Source organism: Bos mutus, chromosome 1 (assembly GCF_027580195.1).
Source record: "Bos mutus isolate GX-2022 chromosome 1, NWIPB_WYAK_1.1, whole genome shotgun sequence".
In the NCBI taxonomy this organism is placed as follows: Eukaryota; Metazoa; Chordata; class Mammalia; order Artiodactyla; family Bovidae; genus Bos; species Bos mutus.
In genome coordinates, this window is record NC_091617.1 from 70,151,850 (window position 1) to 70,166,216 (window position 14,367).

The 14,367-nt window shown below is 39.7% G+C and overlaps 1 long non-coding RNA gene and 1 other non-coding gene across 2 annotated transcripts in view; both read left to right on the forward strand.

The window, feature by feature from the left end:
• Positions 1 to 14,367, forward strand: part of LOC138987951 (uncharacterized) — a 25,140-nt gene continuing 10,773 nt past the window's right edge. The window contains exons 1-2 of the long non-coding RNA XR_011464256.1: positions 1 to 250; positions 11,160 to 11,261. This is a non-coding gene — a long non-coding RNA (uncharacterized lncRNA). The remainder of the gene's footprint in view (positions 251 to 11,159; positions 11,262 to 14,367) is intronic.
• On the forward strand, positions 14,014 to 14,085 carry TRNAE-CUC (transfer RNA glutamic acid (anticodon CUC)). The gene has a single exon. It is a non-coding gene; the product is annotated as a tRNA-Glu (tRNA).

A 14,367-nucleotide genomic window follows, 5' to 3' on the forward strand; every position in this document is an offset into this window, starting at 1 on the left:
CAGTAAGTCTCTTGTGAGTCTTCAGAAAAGCTTGGGTGTCCTGAAGGAATCAAGTCCTTCTTTGCCTCAGTGGGAAAGCCTTGCCAGGATCTTTGTGTCCTACCCAGTGGCCATCATCCCCAATATCTCCCCACCTCCGCTATTTTTTCCTCATTAACAGAATCTAAATCCAAATATTGTTCGAGTATTCAGCAGCTGTGTGCTTCAGGGGACTCTGGGATCCACCCTATCCAGTCACAAGGAGGGTAAGGTAAGTCTTGATGAGAACAAGCCAATCAGGCATTTCATTAATGTTGCCATTATCATTGGTTTAGGAAGTGGCAGGTGGCAGAATTCTGGCCTATGAAATGTGAGGGGAGGTTTACTGTGGGGCTTCTGAGAAAAAACACTTTTTTTTTAACTGGTGATAAAATACACATAATATTAAATTTACCATTTTTTTGGTGGAGAGCAGTGGGAAAAATGGAGAAAAGTAGTCAAAAGTTATAAACTTCTAGTTATAATAAAATAAGTAAGTCTAGGAATGTAATGTACAGCATGGAGACTAGAGCTAATAACACTGTTTTGTATTTTTGAAAGCTGCTAAGAGTTTATCCTAAAAGCTCTTATCACTGGAAAAAAAATTATAACTATTTATGGTGATGGAATTAACTAGACTCAATGTGGTGATTATTATGTAAACATAAATATATTGAATCATCATGTTTTACACCTGAAATGAATACAATATTATATGTCAATTATATCTCAATTTAAAAGTTTTACCATTTTTGACCATTTTAAGTGTACAGTTCTGTGACATTAAGAACACTTATACTGTTGTCCAAACATCACCACCATCCACCTCCAGAACTTTTTCATCTTCCTCAGCTGAAACTCTGCACCCATTAAACCCCAGCTTCACATTCTCCCCTCTTCTTAGCCCCTGAAACCACCATTCTACTTTTAATCTCTATGATTTTGACTACTCTAGCTCCTTAGATAAGGGGAATCATGTCCTCTTGTGACTGGGAGAAGAGTTTTTCTGATGATAAAAAGAAATACATGGAAGAAAATGCTCTCTTAACCCCTCAATATTGTTGGGTCTTCCTTCATGTGATGCCTGGGACTGCAGCATTCAAGCTATGACAGCCATGAGGGGAATCAGCTCAGGGACTTGCTCAAAAATTAAAAATAGAGCTACTACTATATGATCCAGCAATCCCACTTCTGGATATACATATCCAAAGGAAATTAAAAGAGGGTGTCTATGAGATACCTGCATGCCCATGATCACTGCAGCATTATTCACAATAGCCAAGATATGGAAACAAGCTAGGTGTCCAAGAAAGAAGGAAATCCAGATGTTTGCAACAATGTGGATGGATCTTGAGGGCATTATGCTAAGTGAAATGTCAGACAGAGAAGGACAAGTACTGCATGGTATCATTTATATGTGGAATCTATTAATAAATAAAAAGTTAAACTCATAGAAACAGTAGAAAAGTGGTTGCCAGGGACTTGGAGTCTGGGGCAGAAAGAGACTGGGAAAAGGGTAAAGTTAAATAAAAAAGAAGAAAGACGCTGTCACTGAATTAATCTCACCTAGAACTGTTTCATTGCTGCTGCTACTGCTGCTGCTAAGTCGCTTCAGTCGTGTCTGACTCTGTGCGACCCCAGAGACGGCAGCCCACCAGGCTCCCCCATCCCTGGGATTCTCCAGGCAAGAACACTGGAGTGGGTTGCCATTTCCTTCTCCAATGAATGAAAGTGAAAAGTGAAAGTGAAGTCGCTCAGCCATGTCCGACTCTTCACGACCCCATGGACTGCAGCCTATCAGGCTCCTCCATCCATGGGACAGGGGTGCCATTGCCTTCTCCATAGTATGCTTATTATGAGGAAGAATGACTTTGCCTTATTGATTAAGCCTTTTATAATTCAGACTTGGTCCTTAAGGAATTCAGCGAATGAAGGAGACTTTTTTTGTGTGTGTGGGGGGGTGCCCATCACACAGCATTCAGGATCTTAGTTCTCAGGAACAAGGATTGAACCAAGGCCCCTTGCAGTGGAAGTATGGCATCCTAACCACCGGAAGTCAGGGATTTCCATGAAGGAGACCTTATACATCAGATTCTTCTTTGCTGGGGTTTCTTCGAAAGCACTTCATTTCTCTAGAGCTAACATTAGTTTTCTTATGGGTAGACCTGTGGCTAATATCTTGACAAGGAAATAAAACAGGGAAGGAAGAGAGGAATGGGTGGAAGCTCTGACATAACCTGGCATCTCTGTCCTCAGATCACTCAGAATAAGCCATTGGGGAACCAAGCCTCAGGCCCTGGAAGAATGTTTAGAACAGGGTAGAGGGCAAACGGTTCTGCTGTGGGATCAGAGCCTGGCAATTCCCCCCACAGTGCCGCTTCCTCCAGGATGCTGCCTGCCTATCCAGATGCAGTATTTGTTTCCTTGTCACACTTGCACTGACGCTTCTTGTCTGTGCACACCTAAACAGGACCTGCTGATCACTACGTCCTGGATTGCCTCTTTGGTATTTGGCCTATTGTCTGCCCAATATTTTGAATTTCCTGATCCCTTCTGCCAGGCTCATGTTCTGCACCCTCCTTGTCCCCTGTCATATTGGTTTTCAAACTTTTTTAGCTAGTGAACTTTATTTTTTTACAGCAGTTTTAGGTTCACAGGTAAAATTTATATATCCCTGCCCTCACATAGACTTAACCACACCTGCCCCCCAACCCCTCTGCCATGATAGACAGCCTGCACCATAGTGTATATCTGTTATAAGCAATGAACCTACACTGACACCTCCTTATCACCCAAAGTCTCTAGTTTACATTAGGTTCATTCTAGGTGTTGTCCAGTCTGTGTGCATGCCAAGTCATTCAGTCGTGTCCGACTCTTTGTGACTCCATGGACTGTATCCCGCCAGACTCCTTCGTCCAAGGAATTCTCCAGATAAGAGTACTGGAGTGGGTAGCCATTCCCTTCTCCAGGGGATATTTCAGACCCAGGGATCAAACCCAGGTCTTCTGCATTACAGGCAGATTCTTTACAGTCTGAGCCACCAGGGAAACCTTGTCTAGTGTATAGTTTTTGACAAATACAGTATAGGTATTCACCATTGGAATGTCATACAGAATAGTTTCACTGTATGCTCTGCCTATTTATTCTTCTCTCTCTTCCCACAAACCTCTGGCAGCCACTGATCTTTTCACTGTCTCCATAATTTTGCCTTTCTAAGAATATCATATGGCTGGAATCATACAGTATGTAGTCTTTTCAGATTGACTTATTTTTACTTAGTAATAGGCATTTAAATTTTCTTCATGTCTTTTCATGGCTTGATAGCTCATTTATTTTTAGCTCTGAACAATATTACATTGTCTGTATCACAGTTCTTTTATCCTTTCACCTATGAAGGAATCTTGGATACTTCTAAGTTTTGGTTTCTATGAATAAAGCTGCTATAAATAATGTGCAGGTTTTTGTGTGGACATAGGTTTTCAGTTTATTTGAGTAAATACCAAGGATCTTGATCGCTGGATTGCATTGTAAGAGTATGTTTAGTTTTGTAAGAAACAACCAAATTGTCTTCCAAAGTGGTTGTACTGTCTTGTACTTCTACCAGCAATGTAATTAGGGTTCTTGTTGATCCACATTCCTACCAGCATTTGGTGTCATCATTGTTTTGGATTTTGGTGATTCTAATAAGTGTATAGTGGTATATCATTATTTTAATCTGCAATTCCCTAATGACAAATGATGCTGAATATCTTTTCTTGTGCTTACTTGCCATCTTTGGTAAAATGTCTGTTCAAGGGTTTTGCCTTGTTAAAAGTCAGATTATTTCCTTATTGTTGAGTTTTAAAAGTTCTTTGTGTATTTTGAACAATAGTTCTTTATCAATTGTATCTTTAAAAATTTTTTTTCCCACAAACCTTTTTTATAGCAAAGTTGCAACCTAGATTCCTACCTGCTTTCTGTTGCAGGGTACAGATCTTTGAAAGAACGCTGTACTCAAGAACTAAACAGCAGTGATGAGAAGTAAATAGTACTTTGGTTGGTGAAAACAAGCATCTGAGAAATAAGCATCTAAAGCAGCAGCAGGTTTTTGTTGTTTATCCTAGAGCTGAATCAAGTACTAACAACTGAATACTTTGAGTACTATCTTTGAGTACTGAACTCAAAGTACAGATGCTAAGTGAGTAATGTTCTTTCTGACTCAGGGAAAAGACCCAGGAGTTTTTGCCAGATATTAAGTTACCATAAAGTTTACGAATAGCCACTTTGCTCTACAAGTTCTAGTAAGAGTAGTACTGCTGCTGCTGCTAAGTCGCTTCAGTCGTGTCCAGCTCTATGCGACTGCATAGACAGCAGCCCACCAGGCTCCCCTGTCCCTGGGATTCTCCAGGCAAGAACACTGGAGTGGGTTGCCATTTCCTTCCCCAATGAATGAAAGTGGAAAGTGAAAGTGAAGTCGCTCAGTTGTGTCCGACCCTCAGCTACTCCATGGACTGCAGCCTTCCAGGCTCCTCCGTCCATGGGACTTCCCAGGCAAAGTACTCATGTGGATGGAAATAAGACTTGTTAAAATGATATTGAACACTTTGTCAGGGGGCTGCCAACTTGATTTCCCCCACATTTTTAGATTGCTCACTGTGCAAACTTCAGGAAAATGCATTCAGTCCAGATATTTGCCTACAGCTGTACATCAGAAGAAGATTTCTTTAACTTGCACATTTATAAAGATTATAAAAAGGATTCATTGAGAATGTCTGAGTTCATATTCTTTTTTTTTTTTTTCTTGATTACAGATTTTTATAAATTCCCTGAAAGAAGTGAATGGGATTCTAAATACACTTCACTATACGAATGTAACTTAACACAATCAATACTTGATTAAAAATGCTTCCTTTGATGACAGAAATGTTTCATTTGAGTTCTGTAGTCATATTTAAGTTATATTTCTTGTCATTATGCTATTTTTCTACTTTTGTTATGTTGTATTTGTTTTGCTTACTGTTTGCAATAATTTGCACAAATTATGTGTTTTGCATAATTAAAATCTGCACAGTATGTGTTTTGTTTCAGAGGATACATGAATAGCTATAGTTGATGACATATGTATAATGTTCTATTTTTAAAACTGTACTCATCCTACTAGTATTCATCATTCTCTTTAGAGAAATTAGAATGATGTATTTTTATTTAATTTCTCATCTATAACTCAGCTTTACCTCTCTGTAAATTATTTTTGTTTTACTTTTATTTAAGGCAATATATTTACACCTATTTATATCCTGTAAATGACATATTTTAATTTCTAATTGTAAAATGGTTTCTACTCAACTATTATCTATCACATAATTTTTTTCAAGTTGACTGCTTTTTACCACATAATTTCTGTCAGTTTTAATCATTTTTCTTTGTAAATTTAGCTCTATATTTAAATATAATCTATGTGTTCTGTAAAACCTTTTCTGTATTTCCTCATTTTCAATATTAACAACAACAAAAACAAAAATAGGAATTCTGATTAGGCTTACTTTCAATCTGTAGATCAATTTGATCAATTAACAACTTATCGGTCCTTGAACCTGGTGCATTCTTTCCATTTATTTATTTATTTATTTTTTTAAATTCTTCCAATTTTATTTTATTTTTAAACTTTACATAATTGTATTAGTTTTGCCAAATATCAAAATGAATCCATACAGGTATACATGTGTTCCCCATCCCGAACCCTCCTCCCTCCTCCCTCCCCATACCATCCCTCTGGGCCGTCCCAGTGCACCAGCCCCAAGCATCCAGCATCATGCATCGAACCTGGACTGGCATGAGTTCATATTCTTGAAAGAGAATTCCATACATTTTATCATGTCCATGACCAGACTCAATCTTTCATCTGGCCCAGTCATTGGATAAAAGCAAGATCCAGACAACAGCATTGATTCCAGGCAATCATTCCATTTGCTTGCAATCTGCTTGGTTTTCTTTCCTCTTATTTCTTTGTTTTTTCTTTTTCTTTCCTCTTATTTCTAAATCCCAGTTTCTAAAACCTTGGTGTCCTTTAGGCCAAACTGTCCTTGGGCTCTGATCAGATTGGTACAAATTCTTTTTCTACTACTTCAAATTAGATCTCTGAGCTTGTGCAGGTTACTTAATATCTCTCAGCCTCTATTTCTATATTTTAAAATAGAGGCCGTTATCAAAGGACTTTAGAGGGGTTGACCCTAAATTACCCACAGAGGGAACCTGTACTCTGTGCTGGCTTCCTTCCCTTCTCTGTCTCACTTTCCTACTTCTGTACTATGGGCGCTTCCTGGAATTGTAACTGAGCAGGACCCTATAGGGCCTTCCCAGGACACAGCACCACCCACACCCCCATACACATCCTCCACTTGCCTTTTTATTTATTTATTTATGGCTGCACTGGGTCTTCATTGCTACAAGTGCACTTTCTCTAGTTGTGGCAAACAGGGGCTACTCTCTAGTTGCAGTCTTAGGCTTCTCACTGTGGTGGCTTCTCTCATTGTGAGGCATGGGTTCTAGGTATGTGGGCTTCAATAGTTGCAGCACTTTGGTTCAATAGTTGTGGCACATGGGCTTAGCTGCTCTGCAGGATGTGGGATCTTTCCTGACCAGGGATAGAACCCGGGTCCCCTGCATTGGCAGGCAAGTTCTTAACCACTGGACCACCAGGGAGGTCCCCTGCCTGCCTCTTGTTTGTAGAAAAATTTTAGCCTCCTAGGCCTTCCATGAATTCTGAAGAATAAATTTAATCAGAGAAATGAGAAAATGCAGAAACAAAGGAAAACAGTCAAACAAGACAAAATAATAATAGTTTAGTCATCAAGCAAAGTCAAGGAACTTTAGTTCCTCCTCAAGGACTTAGATAATGTTCTGGGCCATATTCTTTGAGGTATTTTGCAGACACTGAAGCCCCCACCAGATGGAAGAAGTTAACTGTATCCTGTCCACAAGCACGTAGACCCCAGACTGGTTGGAACCAGAAGGTTGATGATGACTCCTGAGTATCTCACCACCAACCAATCAGAAGAATGTCCATGAGCTGATTACACATCCCACAATCCCTCTTAGCATGTATCTTCCGCCTCTTTTCCCTAAATAATTTCTGGGGAGTAGGGAGTTGGTTTATTTGGACAGGAGTCTACTTCTTTCCCAGGATTGCCAGCTTCCTCAATCCACCTATCTTTCCTTTTATCCAGCATTTCTCTCTCTGTATGTAATTCTTGAGCCATTAGCAGCTGAACTGGAGTTAGGTAACGGAATCATCTCACACGCCAAATGCAATTCTCATCTTAGGTCCTGCTCTGGGGAAAGCCAAATTAAAAATAACACCTCTATACCTGTATGATATTTCTTTATTTTATTTTTTTGTACGACATTTCTTGTTCAAATATTAATCTCAAAGAATCTTAGCAGACCCTACTTGCTAGATTGGCTACTGATCCCCAGATGTGTCAGTGTGATAGGCATACTCATAGACAGTGGGGCTCTTATCGAAACTTCCATTAAGGAACTTGCGAAAAACATACAAATAGTTTACCTACCCTGAATATATTGGTATTTTTTAAACGAATAAGTGTTTTTAAAACATTGAAGTGTAACACACATAGAACACTGTGTATCAAAAGTTTGTGAAAATTAATAAAGGGAAATGTCACTAAAATGGCATTGAGAGGCTGAAAGGGGGAGCTTTTATGCAGTACCACTCAAGTCAGTTAATTACAGGAAAACTGTCAATTATAGACCCCAATAGAAGAATCACCAACAGGAAAGAACCATCAGTTACAGGCCCCAACCAGACAAGGTATATGTTGAGTATCCTACAAGAAATCAGCTACCCCAGCAACTTAACCAATGAGAAACTGTCATCACCGTGAACTCCCACTTTTCTCCAATGGGCTTTCATTCATGATAATAATCTTATACTTCCTCCTTTTTCTCTGTAAAATACTGTTCTTCTTCTTTGTTTGTTGAACTTGCTTATGGTTTTTGCTGTGGCTTGTTTGTCTTGAACTGCAGCTCTCTGCTATTCCCAACTAAACCCATTTTTTGCTAGTAAAATAACTTACTTTTAAGATCAATATGCTCGATGACTGTGATGTTATGATATAATAAGAAATACTTATTGGGTCTTTGTCCTGGTTCTTGGCACAGAGCTTCTAAAACTCTTATAACTTCCTAAATGGTAAGAGTAACAGAACATCTCTTATTATAATTGTTTTTTGTCCTTAGGCCCTAAAACCGGTAAAAGAAGCATCTTTTATTATAATATTTGGTTTTATTCCCAGTTACTGAAATGGCTCCAGAGTGATAAAAGTGAAAGGAGTGTCCATTGTTATTCATAGCAAGTCACTTTCAACAGTACCTGAGTTTATGTTAGTGAGGCAAGTTTTAGAAAGCCCCTAAGGATGTGGGGCTGGTTACCAGGAGACTCAACCAGATTAGAGGGTTGGAATTTTCAGCTGCACACCTCAACCACTGGGGAAGGAAAAGTGGTTAAATGTTAAGGCAATCACTAACGCCAATGAAATGAAGCTGCCATAAAAGTCCTAATCAAAGGGTTTGGGGAGCTTCCAGTTTGGTGAACAAGAACACATCAATATGCCAGTAGGGTGGTGCACCCCAAACTCTGCAGGGACAAAAGGTCCTATACTCAGGACACTTCACCCTATGTATCTCTTCATCTGGCTGTTTATTTGTATTCTTTTTTTTTTTAATTTTATTTTTAAACTTTACAATATTGTATTGGTTTTGCCAAATATCGAAATGAATCCGCCACAGGTATACACGTGTTCCCCATCCTGAACCCTCCTCCCTCCTCCCTCCCCATACCGTCCCTCTGGGTCGTCCCAGTGCACCAGCCCCAAGCATCCAGTATCGTGCATCGAACCTGGACTGGCAACTCGTTCCATATATGATATTATACGTATTTCAATGCCATTCTCCCAAATCATCCCACCCTCTCGCTCTCCCACAGAGTCCAAAAGACTGTTCTATACATCAGTGTCTCCTTTGCTGTCTCGTATACAGGGTTATTGTTACCATCTTTCTAAATTCCATATATATGCGTTAGTATACTGTATTGGTGTTTTTCTTTCTGGCTTACTTCACTCTGTATAATAGGCTACAGTTTCATCCACCTCGTTAGAACTGATTCAAATGTATTCTTTTTAATGGCTGAGTAATACTCCATTGTGTATACATACCACAGCTTTCTTATCCATTCATCTGCTGATGGACATCTAGGTTGCTTCCATGTCCTGGCTATTATAAACAGTGCTGTGATGAACATTGGGGTACAAATGTCTCTTTCCCTTCTGGTTTCCTCAGTGTGTATGCCCAGCAGTGGGATTGCTGGATCATAAGGCAGTTCTATTTCCAGTTTTTTAAGGAATCTCCACACTGTTCTCCATAGTGGCTGTACTAGTTTGCATTCCCACCAACAGTGTAAGAGGGTTCCCTTTTCTCCACACCCTCTCCAGCATTTATTGCTTGTAGACTTTTGGATCGCAGCCATTCTGACTGGCGTGTAATGGTACCTCATAGTGGTTTTGATTTGCATTTCTCTGATAATGAGTGATGTTGAGCATCTTTTCATGTGTTTGTTAGCCATCTGTATGTCTTCTTTGGAGAAATGTCTATTTAGTTCTTTGGTCCATTTTTTGATTGGGTCATTTATTTTTCTGGAATTGAGCTGTAGAAGTTGCTGATATATTTTTGAGATTAGTTGTTTGTCAGTTGCTTCATTTGCTTATTTGCATTCTTTAATTTATTCTTTGTAATAAATTGGTGCATGTATGCATGCTAAATCACTTCAGTCGTGTCCAACTCTTTGCGACCCTATGGACTGTAGCCCACCAGGCTCCTCTGTCTATGGGATTCTCCAGGAAAGGATCCTGGAGTGGGTTGTCGTGCCCTCCTCCAGGAGATCTTTCCCGCCCAGGGATTGAAACCATGTCTCTTACATCTCCTGCATAGGCAGCCAGGTTCTTTACCACTAACGCCACCTGGGAAACCCCAATAAATTGGCAACAGTAAGTAAACTGTTTTCCAGGGTTCTGTGAGCCATTCTAGCAAATCACCAAACTTGAAGCCGTCACAGGAACCCCTGATATATAGCCAGTTATTCAGAAGTACAAGTTACACTTCGGCATCTGAAGTGGGGGCAATCTTGTGTGACTCAGCCCTTAACCTGTGCTGAGTTGATCTGTGCCAACTCCAGGCAGTTAGTTTTAGAACTCAGTTAAATTGTAGGACATCCAGCTAGTGTCTGCCAAGAACTAGAGAATCATTTGGTGCGGAAAACCCCACACATCTGGTGTCAGAAGTATTGCATATAGAGAGGAAATGGTGTTTTTCCTTTTAATGATTTATCACAAAGTGAACACACTCATGTAACCTTAAGCTAAATAAAAAAAAAAATAGAATATTGCTAGCATGCCAGATTTGTCATGGCCTTTGTGGCCCCTCTCATTTATTGCTTTTCCTCTCTCTCTAAAAGATAACCACAATCTCTCATTAAACATTAGTTTTGTTTATTTTTGAACTTTTAACAAATGGAATCATACAATATGTATTTGTAAAGCTTTACTGAGATGTAATTCATATATCATACAAGTGACTCGTTTTAAATGTACAATTCAAGAGTTTTTAGCATATTCAGAGTTGTGCAACTATCATTACATCAATTTTGAATATTTATATCACCACAAAAAGAAGCCCTATATCTCTCAACAGTCACTACCTGTTTCTTCCCAATCCTTCACCCCACTGCCCCCAGCACTAACAACTGTTTATTTTCACTCTCTGTAGATTTGCCTGTTCTGGACATTTCATATAAATGGGATCATACAATATGTAGTCTTTTGCAACTGGCTTCATTTACTCAGCATCATGTTTCCAAGGTTCAGCCATATTATAGCCTGTATTTGTATTTCATTCCCTCTTTATTGCCAAATAATATTCCATTATGCAATGTTATGGACTGAATTGTATCCCCTACCCGCACTGTAAATTCACATGTTGAAGCCTTAACACCCAATGTGATTTGGAAATAGGAACTTTAAAGAGATCATTACAATTTTATGACATTATAAGGGTGGAGCCCTAATCCAATGTGACTACTGTCATTACAGGAAGAAGAAGAGTCATCAGGGAGGTACACACACGAGAGAAAGGCCATGTGAGGACACAGTGAGAAGGCAGCCATCTGCAGGCGAAGATGAGAGCTTTCAGGGGTAACCAAACCTATCAACACCTTGTTATTGGGCTTCTAGCCTCCAGAAATGTGACAAACAATTTTCTGCTGTTTAGGCCATCCAGTCTGTGGTATTCTATTCTGGCAGCCCCAGTAGACTAATGCATGAACCAAATGGAATTCCTAGAGCTGAAAAATGCAAAATCTAGAATCTAAAATTTACTAGGTTGGACTTCACTGGTGGTCCACTGATTGAGTCTGCCTGCCAATACAGGGGACCCAGGTCTGATCCTTGGTCTGGGATAATTCCACATGCTGTGGAGCAACTAAGCCCATGTACTACAATTACTGAAGCCTGCATGCTCTAGAGCCGTGCTCTGCTAAATCAGAAGCTGCTGCAATGAGAAGCCCTCACATCGCAACTAGAGAAAGCCCTCCTGCAGAAACAAAGACCCAACACAGCCAAAAAAAAATAGCATTTAAAAAATTGTATTAAAAAATTTTACTGGGTAAATTAGGCACTGGAGATGAAAGGAGCAATGGGTCTGAAGACAGGGCACTAGAAACCTTTTAAACTGAAGCACAGAGAAGTAAGGCTGAAACATAACTAACTAGAGCCTCAGTAATTTGTGAGACAATATAAAGAGTTCTGACATGTGTGTACTGGAGTTACAACAAGAGAGGGAAGCAGCAAAAGCCATTTAATGTCAGAAATATTTTCAAATTTGGTAACACATTAAATTAGAAAAAGTTGAAAGAAGTCCAAGCAGAATATACATAAGGAGAAGCATACCAATGTGACTATAGTTGATTACACTGTATTGTATAAATGAAATTTACTAAGACAGTAAAACTTAAATGTTCTCACGAAGAAGGAAAGAAATAGAGAGACAGAGCGGAAGAGAAAGAAAGAGGTGATAGTTGTGATAATTAACTGGACTAGGGACTCCTTTCAGAGTGTTCAGTTCAGTTCAGTTCATTTCAGTCGCTCAGGCGTGTCTCTTTGTGACCCCATGAATCGCAGCACGCCAGGCCTCCCTGTCCATCACCAACTCCCAGAGTTCACTCAGACTCATGTCCATCGAGTCAGTGATGCCATCCAGCCATCTCATCCTCTGTCGTCCCCTTCTCCTCCTGCCCCTAATCCCTCCCAGCATCAGAGTCTTTTCCAATGAGTCAACTCTTCGCATCAGGTGGCCAAAGTACTGGAGTTTCAGCTTTAGCATCATTCCCTCCAAAGAAATCCCAGGGCTGATCTCCTTCAGAATGGACTGGTTGGATCTCCTTGCAGTCCAAGGGACTCTCAAGAGTCTTCTCCAACACCACAGTTCAAAAGCATCAATTCTTTGATGCTCAGAGTTCTTTATAGCCCTACTCTCACATCCATACATGACCACTGGAAAAACCATAGCCCTGACTAGACGGACCTTTGTTGGCAAAGTAATGTCTCTGCTTTTCAATATGCTATCTAGGTTGGTCATAACTTTTCTTCCAAGGAGTAAGTGTCTTTTAATTTCATGGCTGCAATCACCATCTGCAGTGATTTTGGAGCCCAAAAAAATAAAGTCTGATATTGTTTCCACTGTTTCCCCATCTATTTCCCATGAAGTGATGGGACCAGATGCCATGATCTTCTTTTCTGAATGTTGAGTTTTAAGCCAACTTTTCACTCTCCACTTTCACTTTCATCAAGAGGCTTTTTAGTTCCTCTTCACTTTCTGCCATAAGGGTGGTGTCATCTGCATATCTGAGGTTATTGATATTTCTCCTGGCAATCTTGAGTCCAGCTTGTGCTTCCACCAACCCAGTGTTTCTCATGATGTACTCTGCATAGAAGTTAAATAAACAGGGTGACAATATACAGCCTTGACGTACTCCTTTTCCTATTTGGAACCAGTCTGTTGTTCCATGTCCAGTTCTAACTGTTGCTTCCTGACCTGCATTTAGGTTTCTCAAGAGGCAGATCAGGTGGTCTGGTATTCCCATCTCTTTCAGAATTTTCCACAGTTTGTTGTGATCCACACAGTCAAAGGCTTTGGCATAGTCAAGAAAGCAGAAATAGATGTTTTTCTGGAACTCTTTTGCTTTTTCGATCATCCAGCGGATGTTGGTAATTTTGATCTCTGGTTCCTCTGCCTTTTCTAAAACCAGCTTGAACATCTGGAAGTTCACGGTTCATGTATTGCTGAAGCCTGGCTTGGAGAATTTTGGGCATTACTTTACTAGTATGTGATTTGAGTGCATTTGTGCAGTAGTTTGAGCATTCTTTGGCATTGCCTTTCTTTGGGATTGGAATGAAAACTGACCTTTTCCAGTCCTGTGGCCACTGCTGAGTTTTCCAAATTTGCTGGCATATTGAGTGCAGCACTTTCACGGCATCATCTTTCAGGATTTGAAATAGCTCAACTGGAATTCCATCACCTCCACTAGCTTTGTTCGTAGTGATGCTTCCTAAGGCCCACTTGACTTCACATTCCAGGATGTCTGGCTCTAGGTGAGTGATCACACCATCATGATTATCTTGGTCTTGAAGATCTTTTTTGTACAGTTCTTCTGTGTATTCTTGCCACCTCTTCTTAATATCTTCTGCTTCTGTTAGGTCCATACCATTTCTGTCCTTTATCGAGCCCATATTTCACAGTGTATATCTATATCAAATCATCATGTTTTACACTTTAAATATAATTTTAATTTGCCAGTAATACTGACAAAGCAAATACCAAAGCACAACAAAATCAAATTGAAAGACAGTGATGAAGAGAACATTTTAAAAGCACAAAAGAATAGGGAATTCCCTGGTGGTCCAGTGGTTAGGACGTTGTGCTCTCATTGATAGGGCCCAGGTTCAATCCCTGGTCGGGGAACAAAGATCTCACAAGCTATATGCAATGGCCAAAATAAAATAAAATCCACAGGATTATAAACAAACAGAAAGCACCAAAGAATAAATGATATATTAAATACAGAGAAACAAAGATAAACATTACTGCTGACTTCTCAGAAAAAATACCAGTCAGGAGAAATTGAACTATCATCTTGAAACTGATGAAACGAAACAAAAACAAGGAATAAAAAAAACTACCAACCCACGACTGGTAACACTACCCTTCAGCATGAAGATGAAATAAAAAGACATTTGCAAGTAA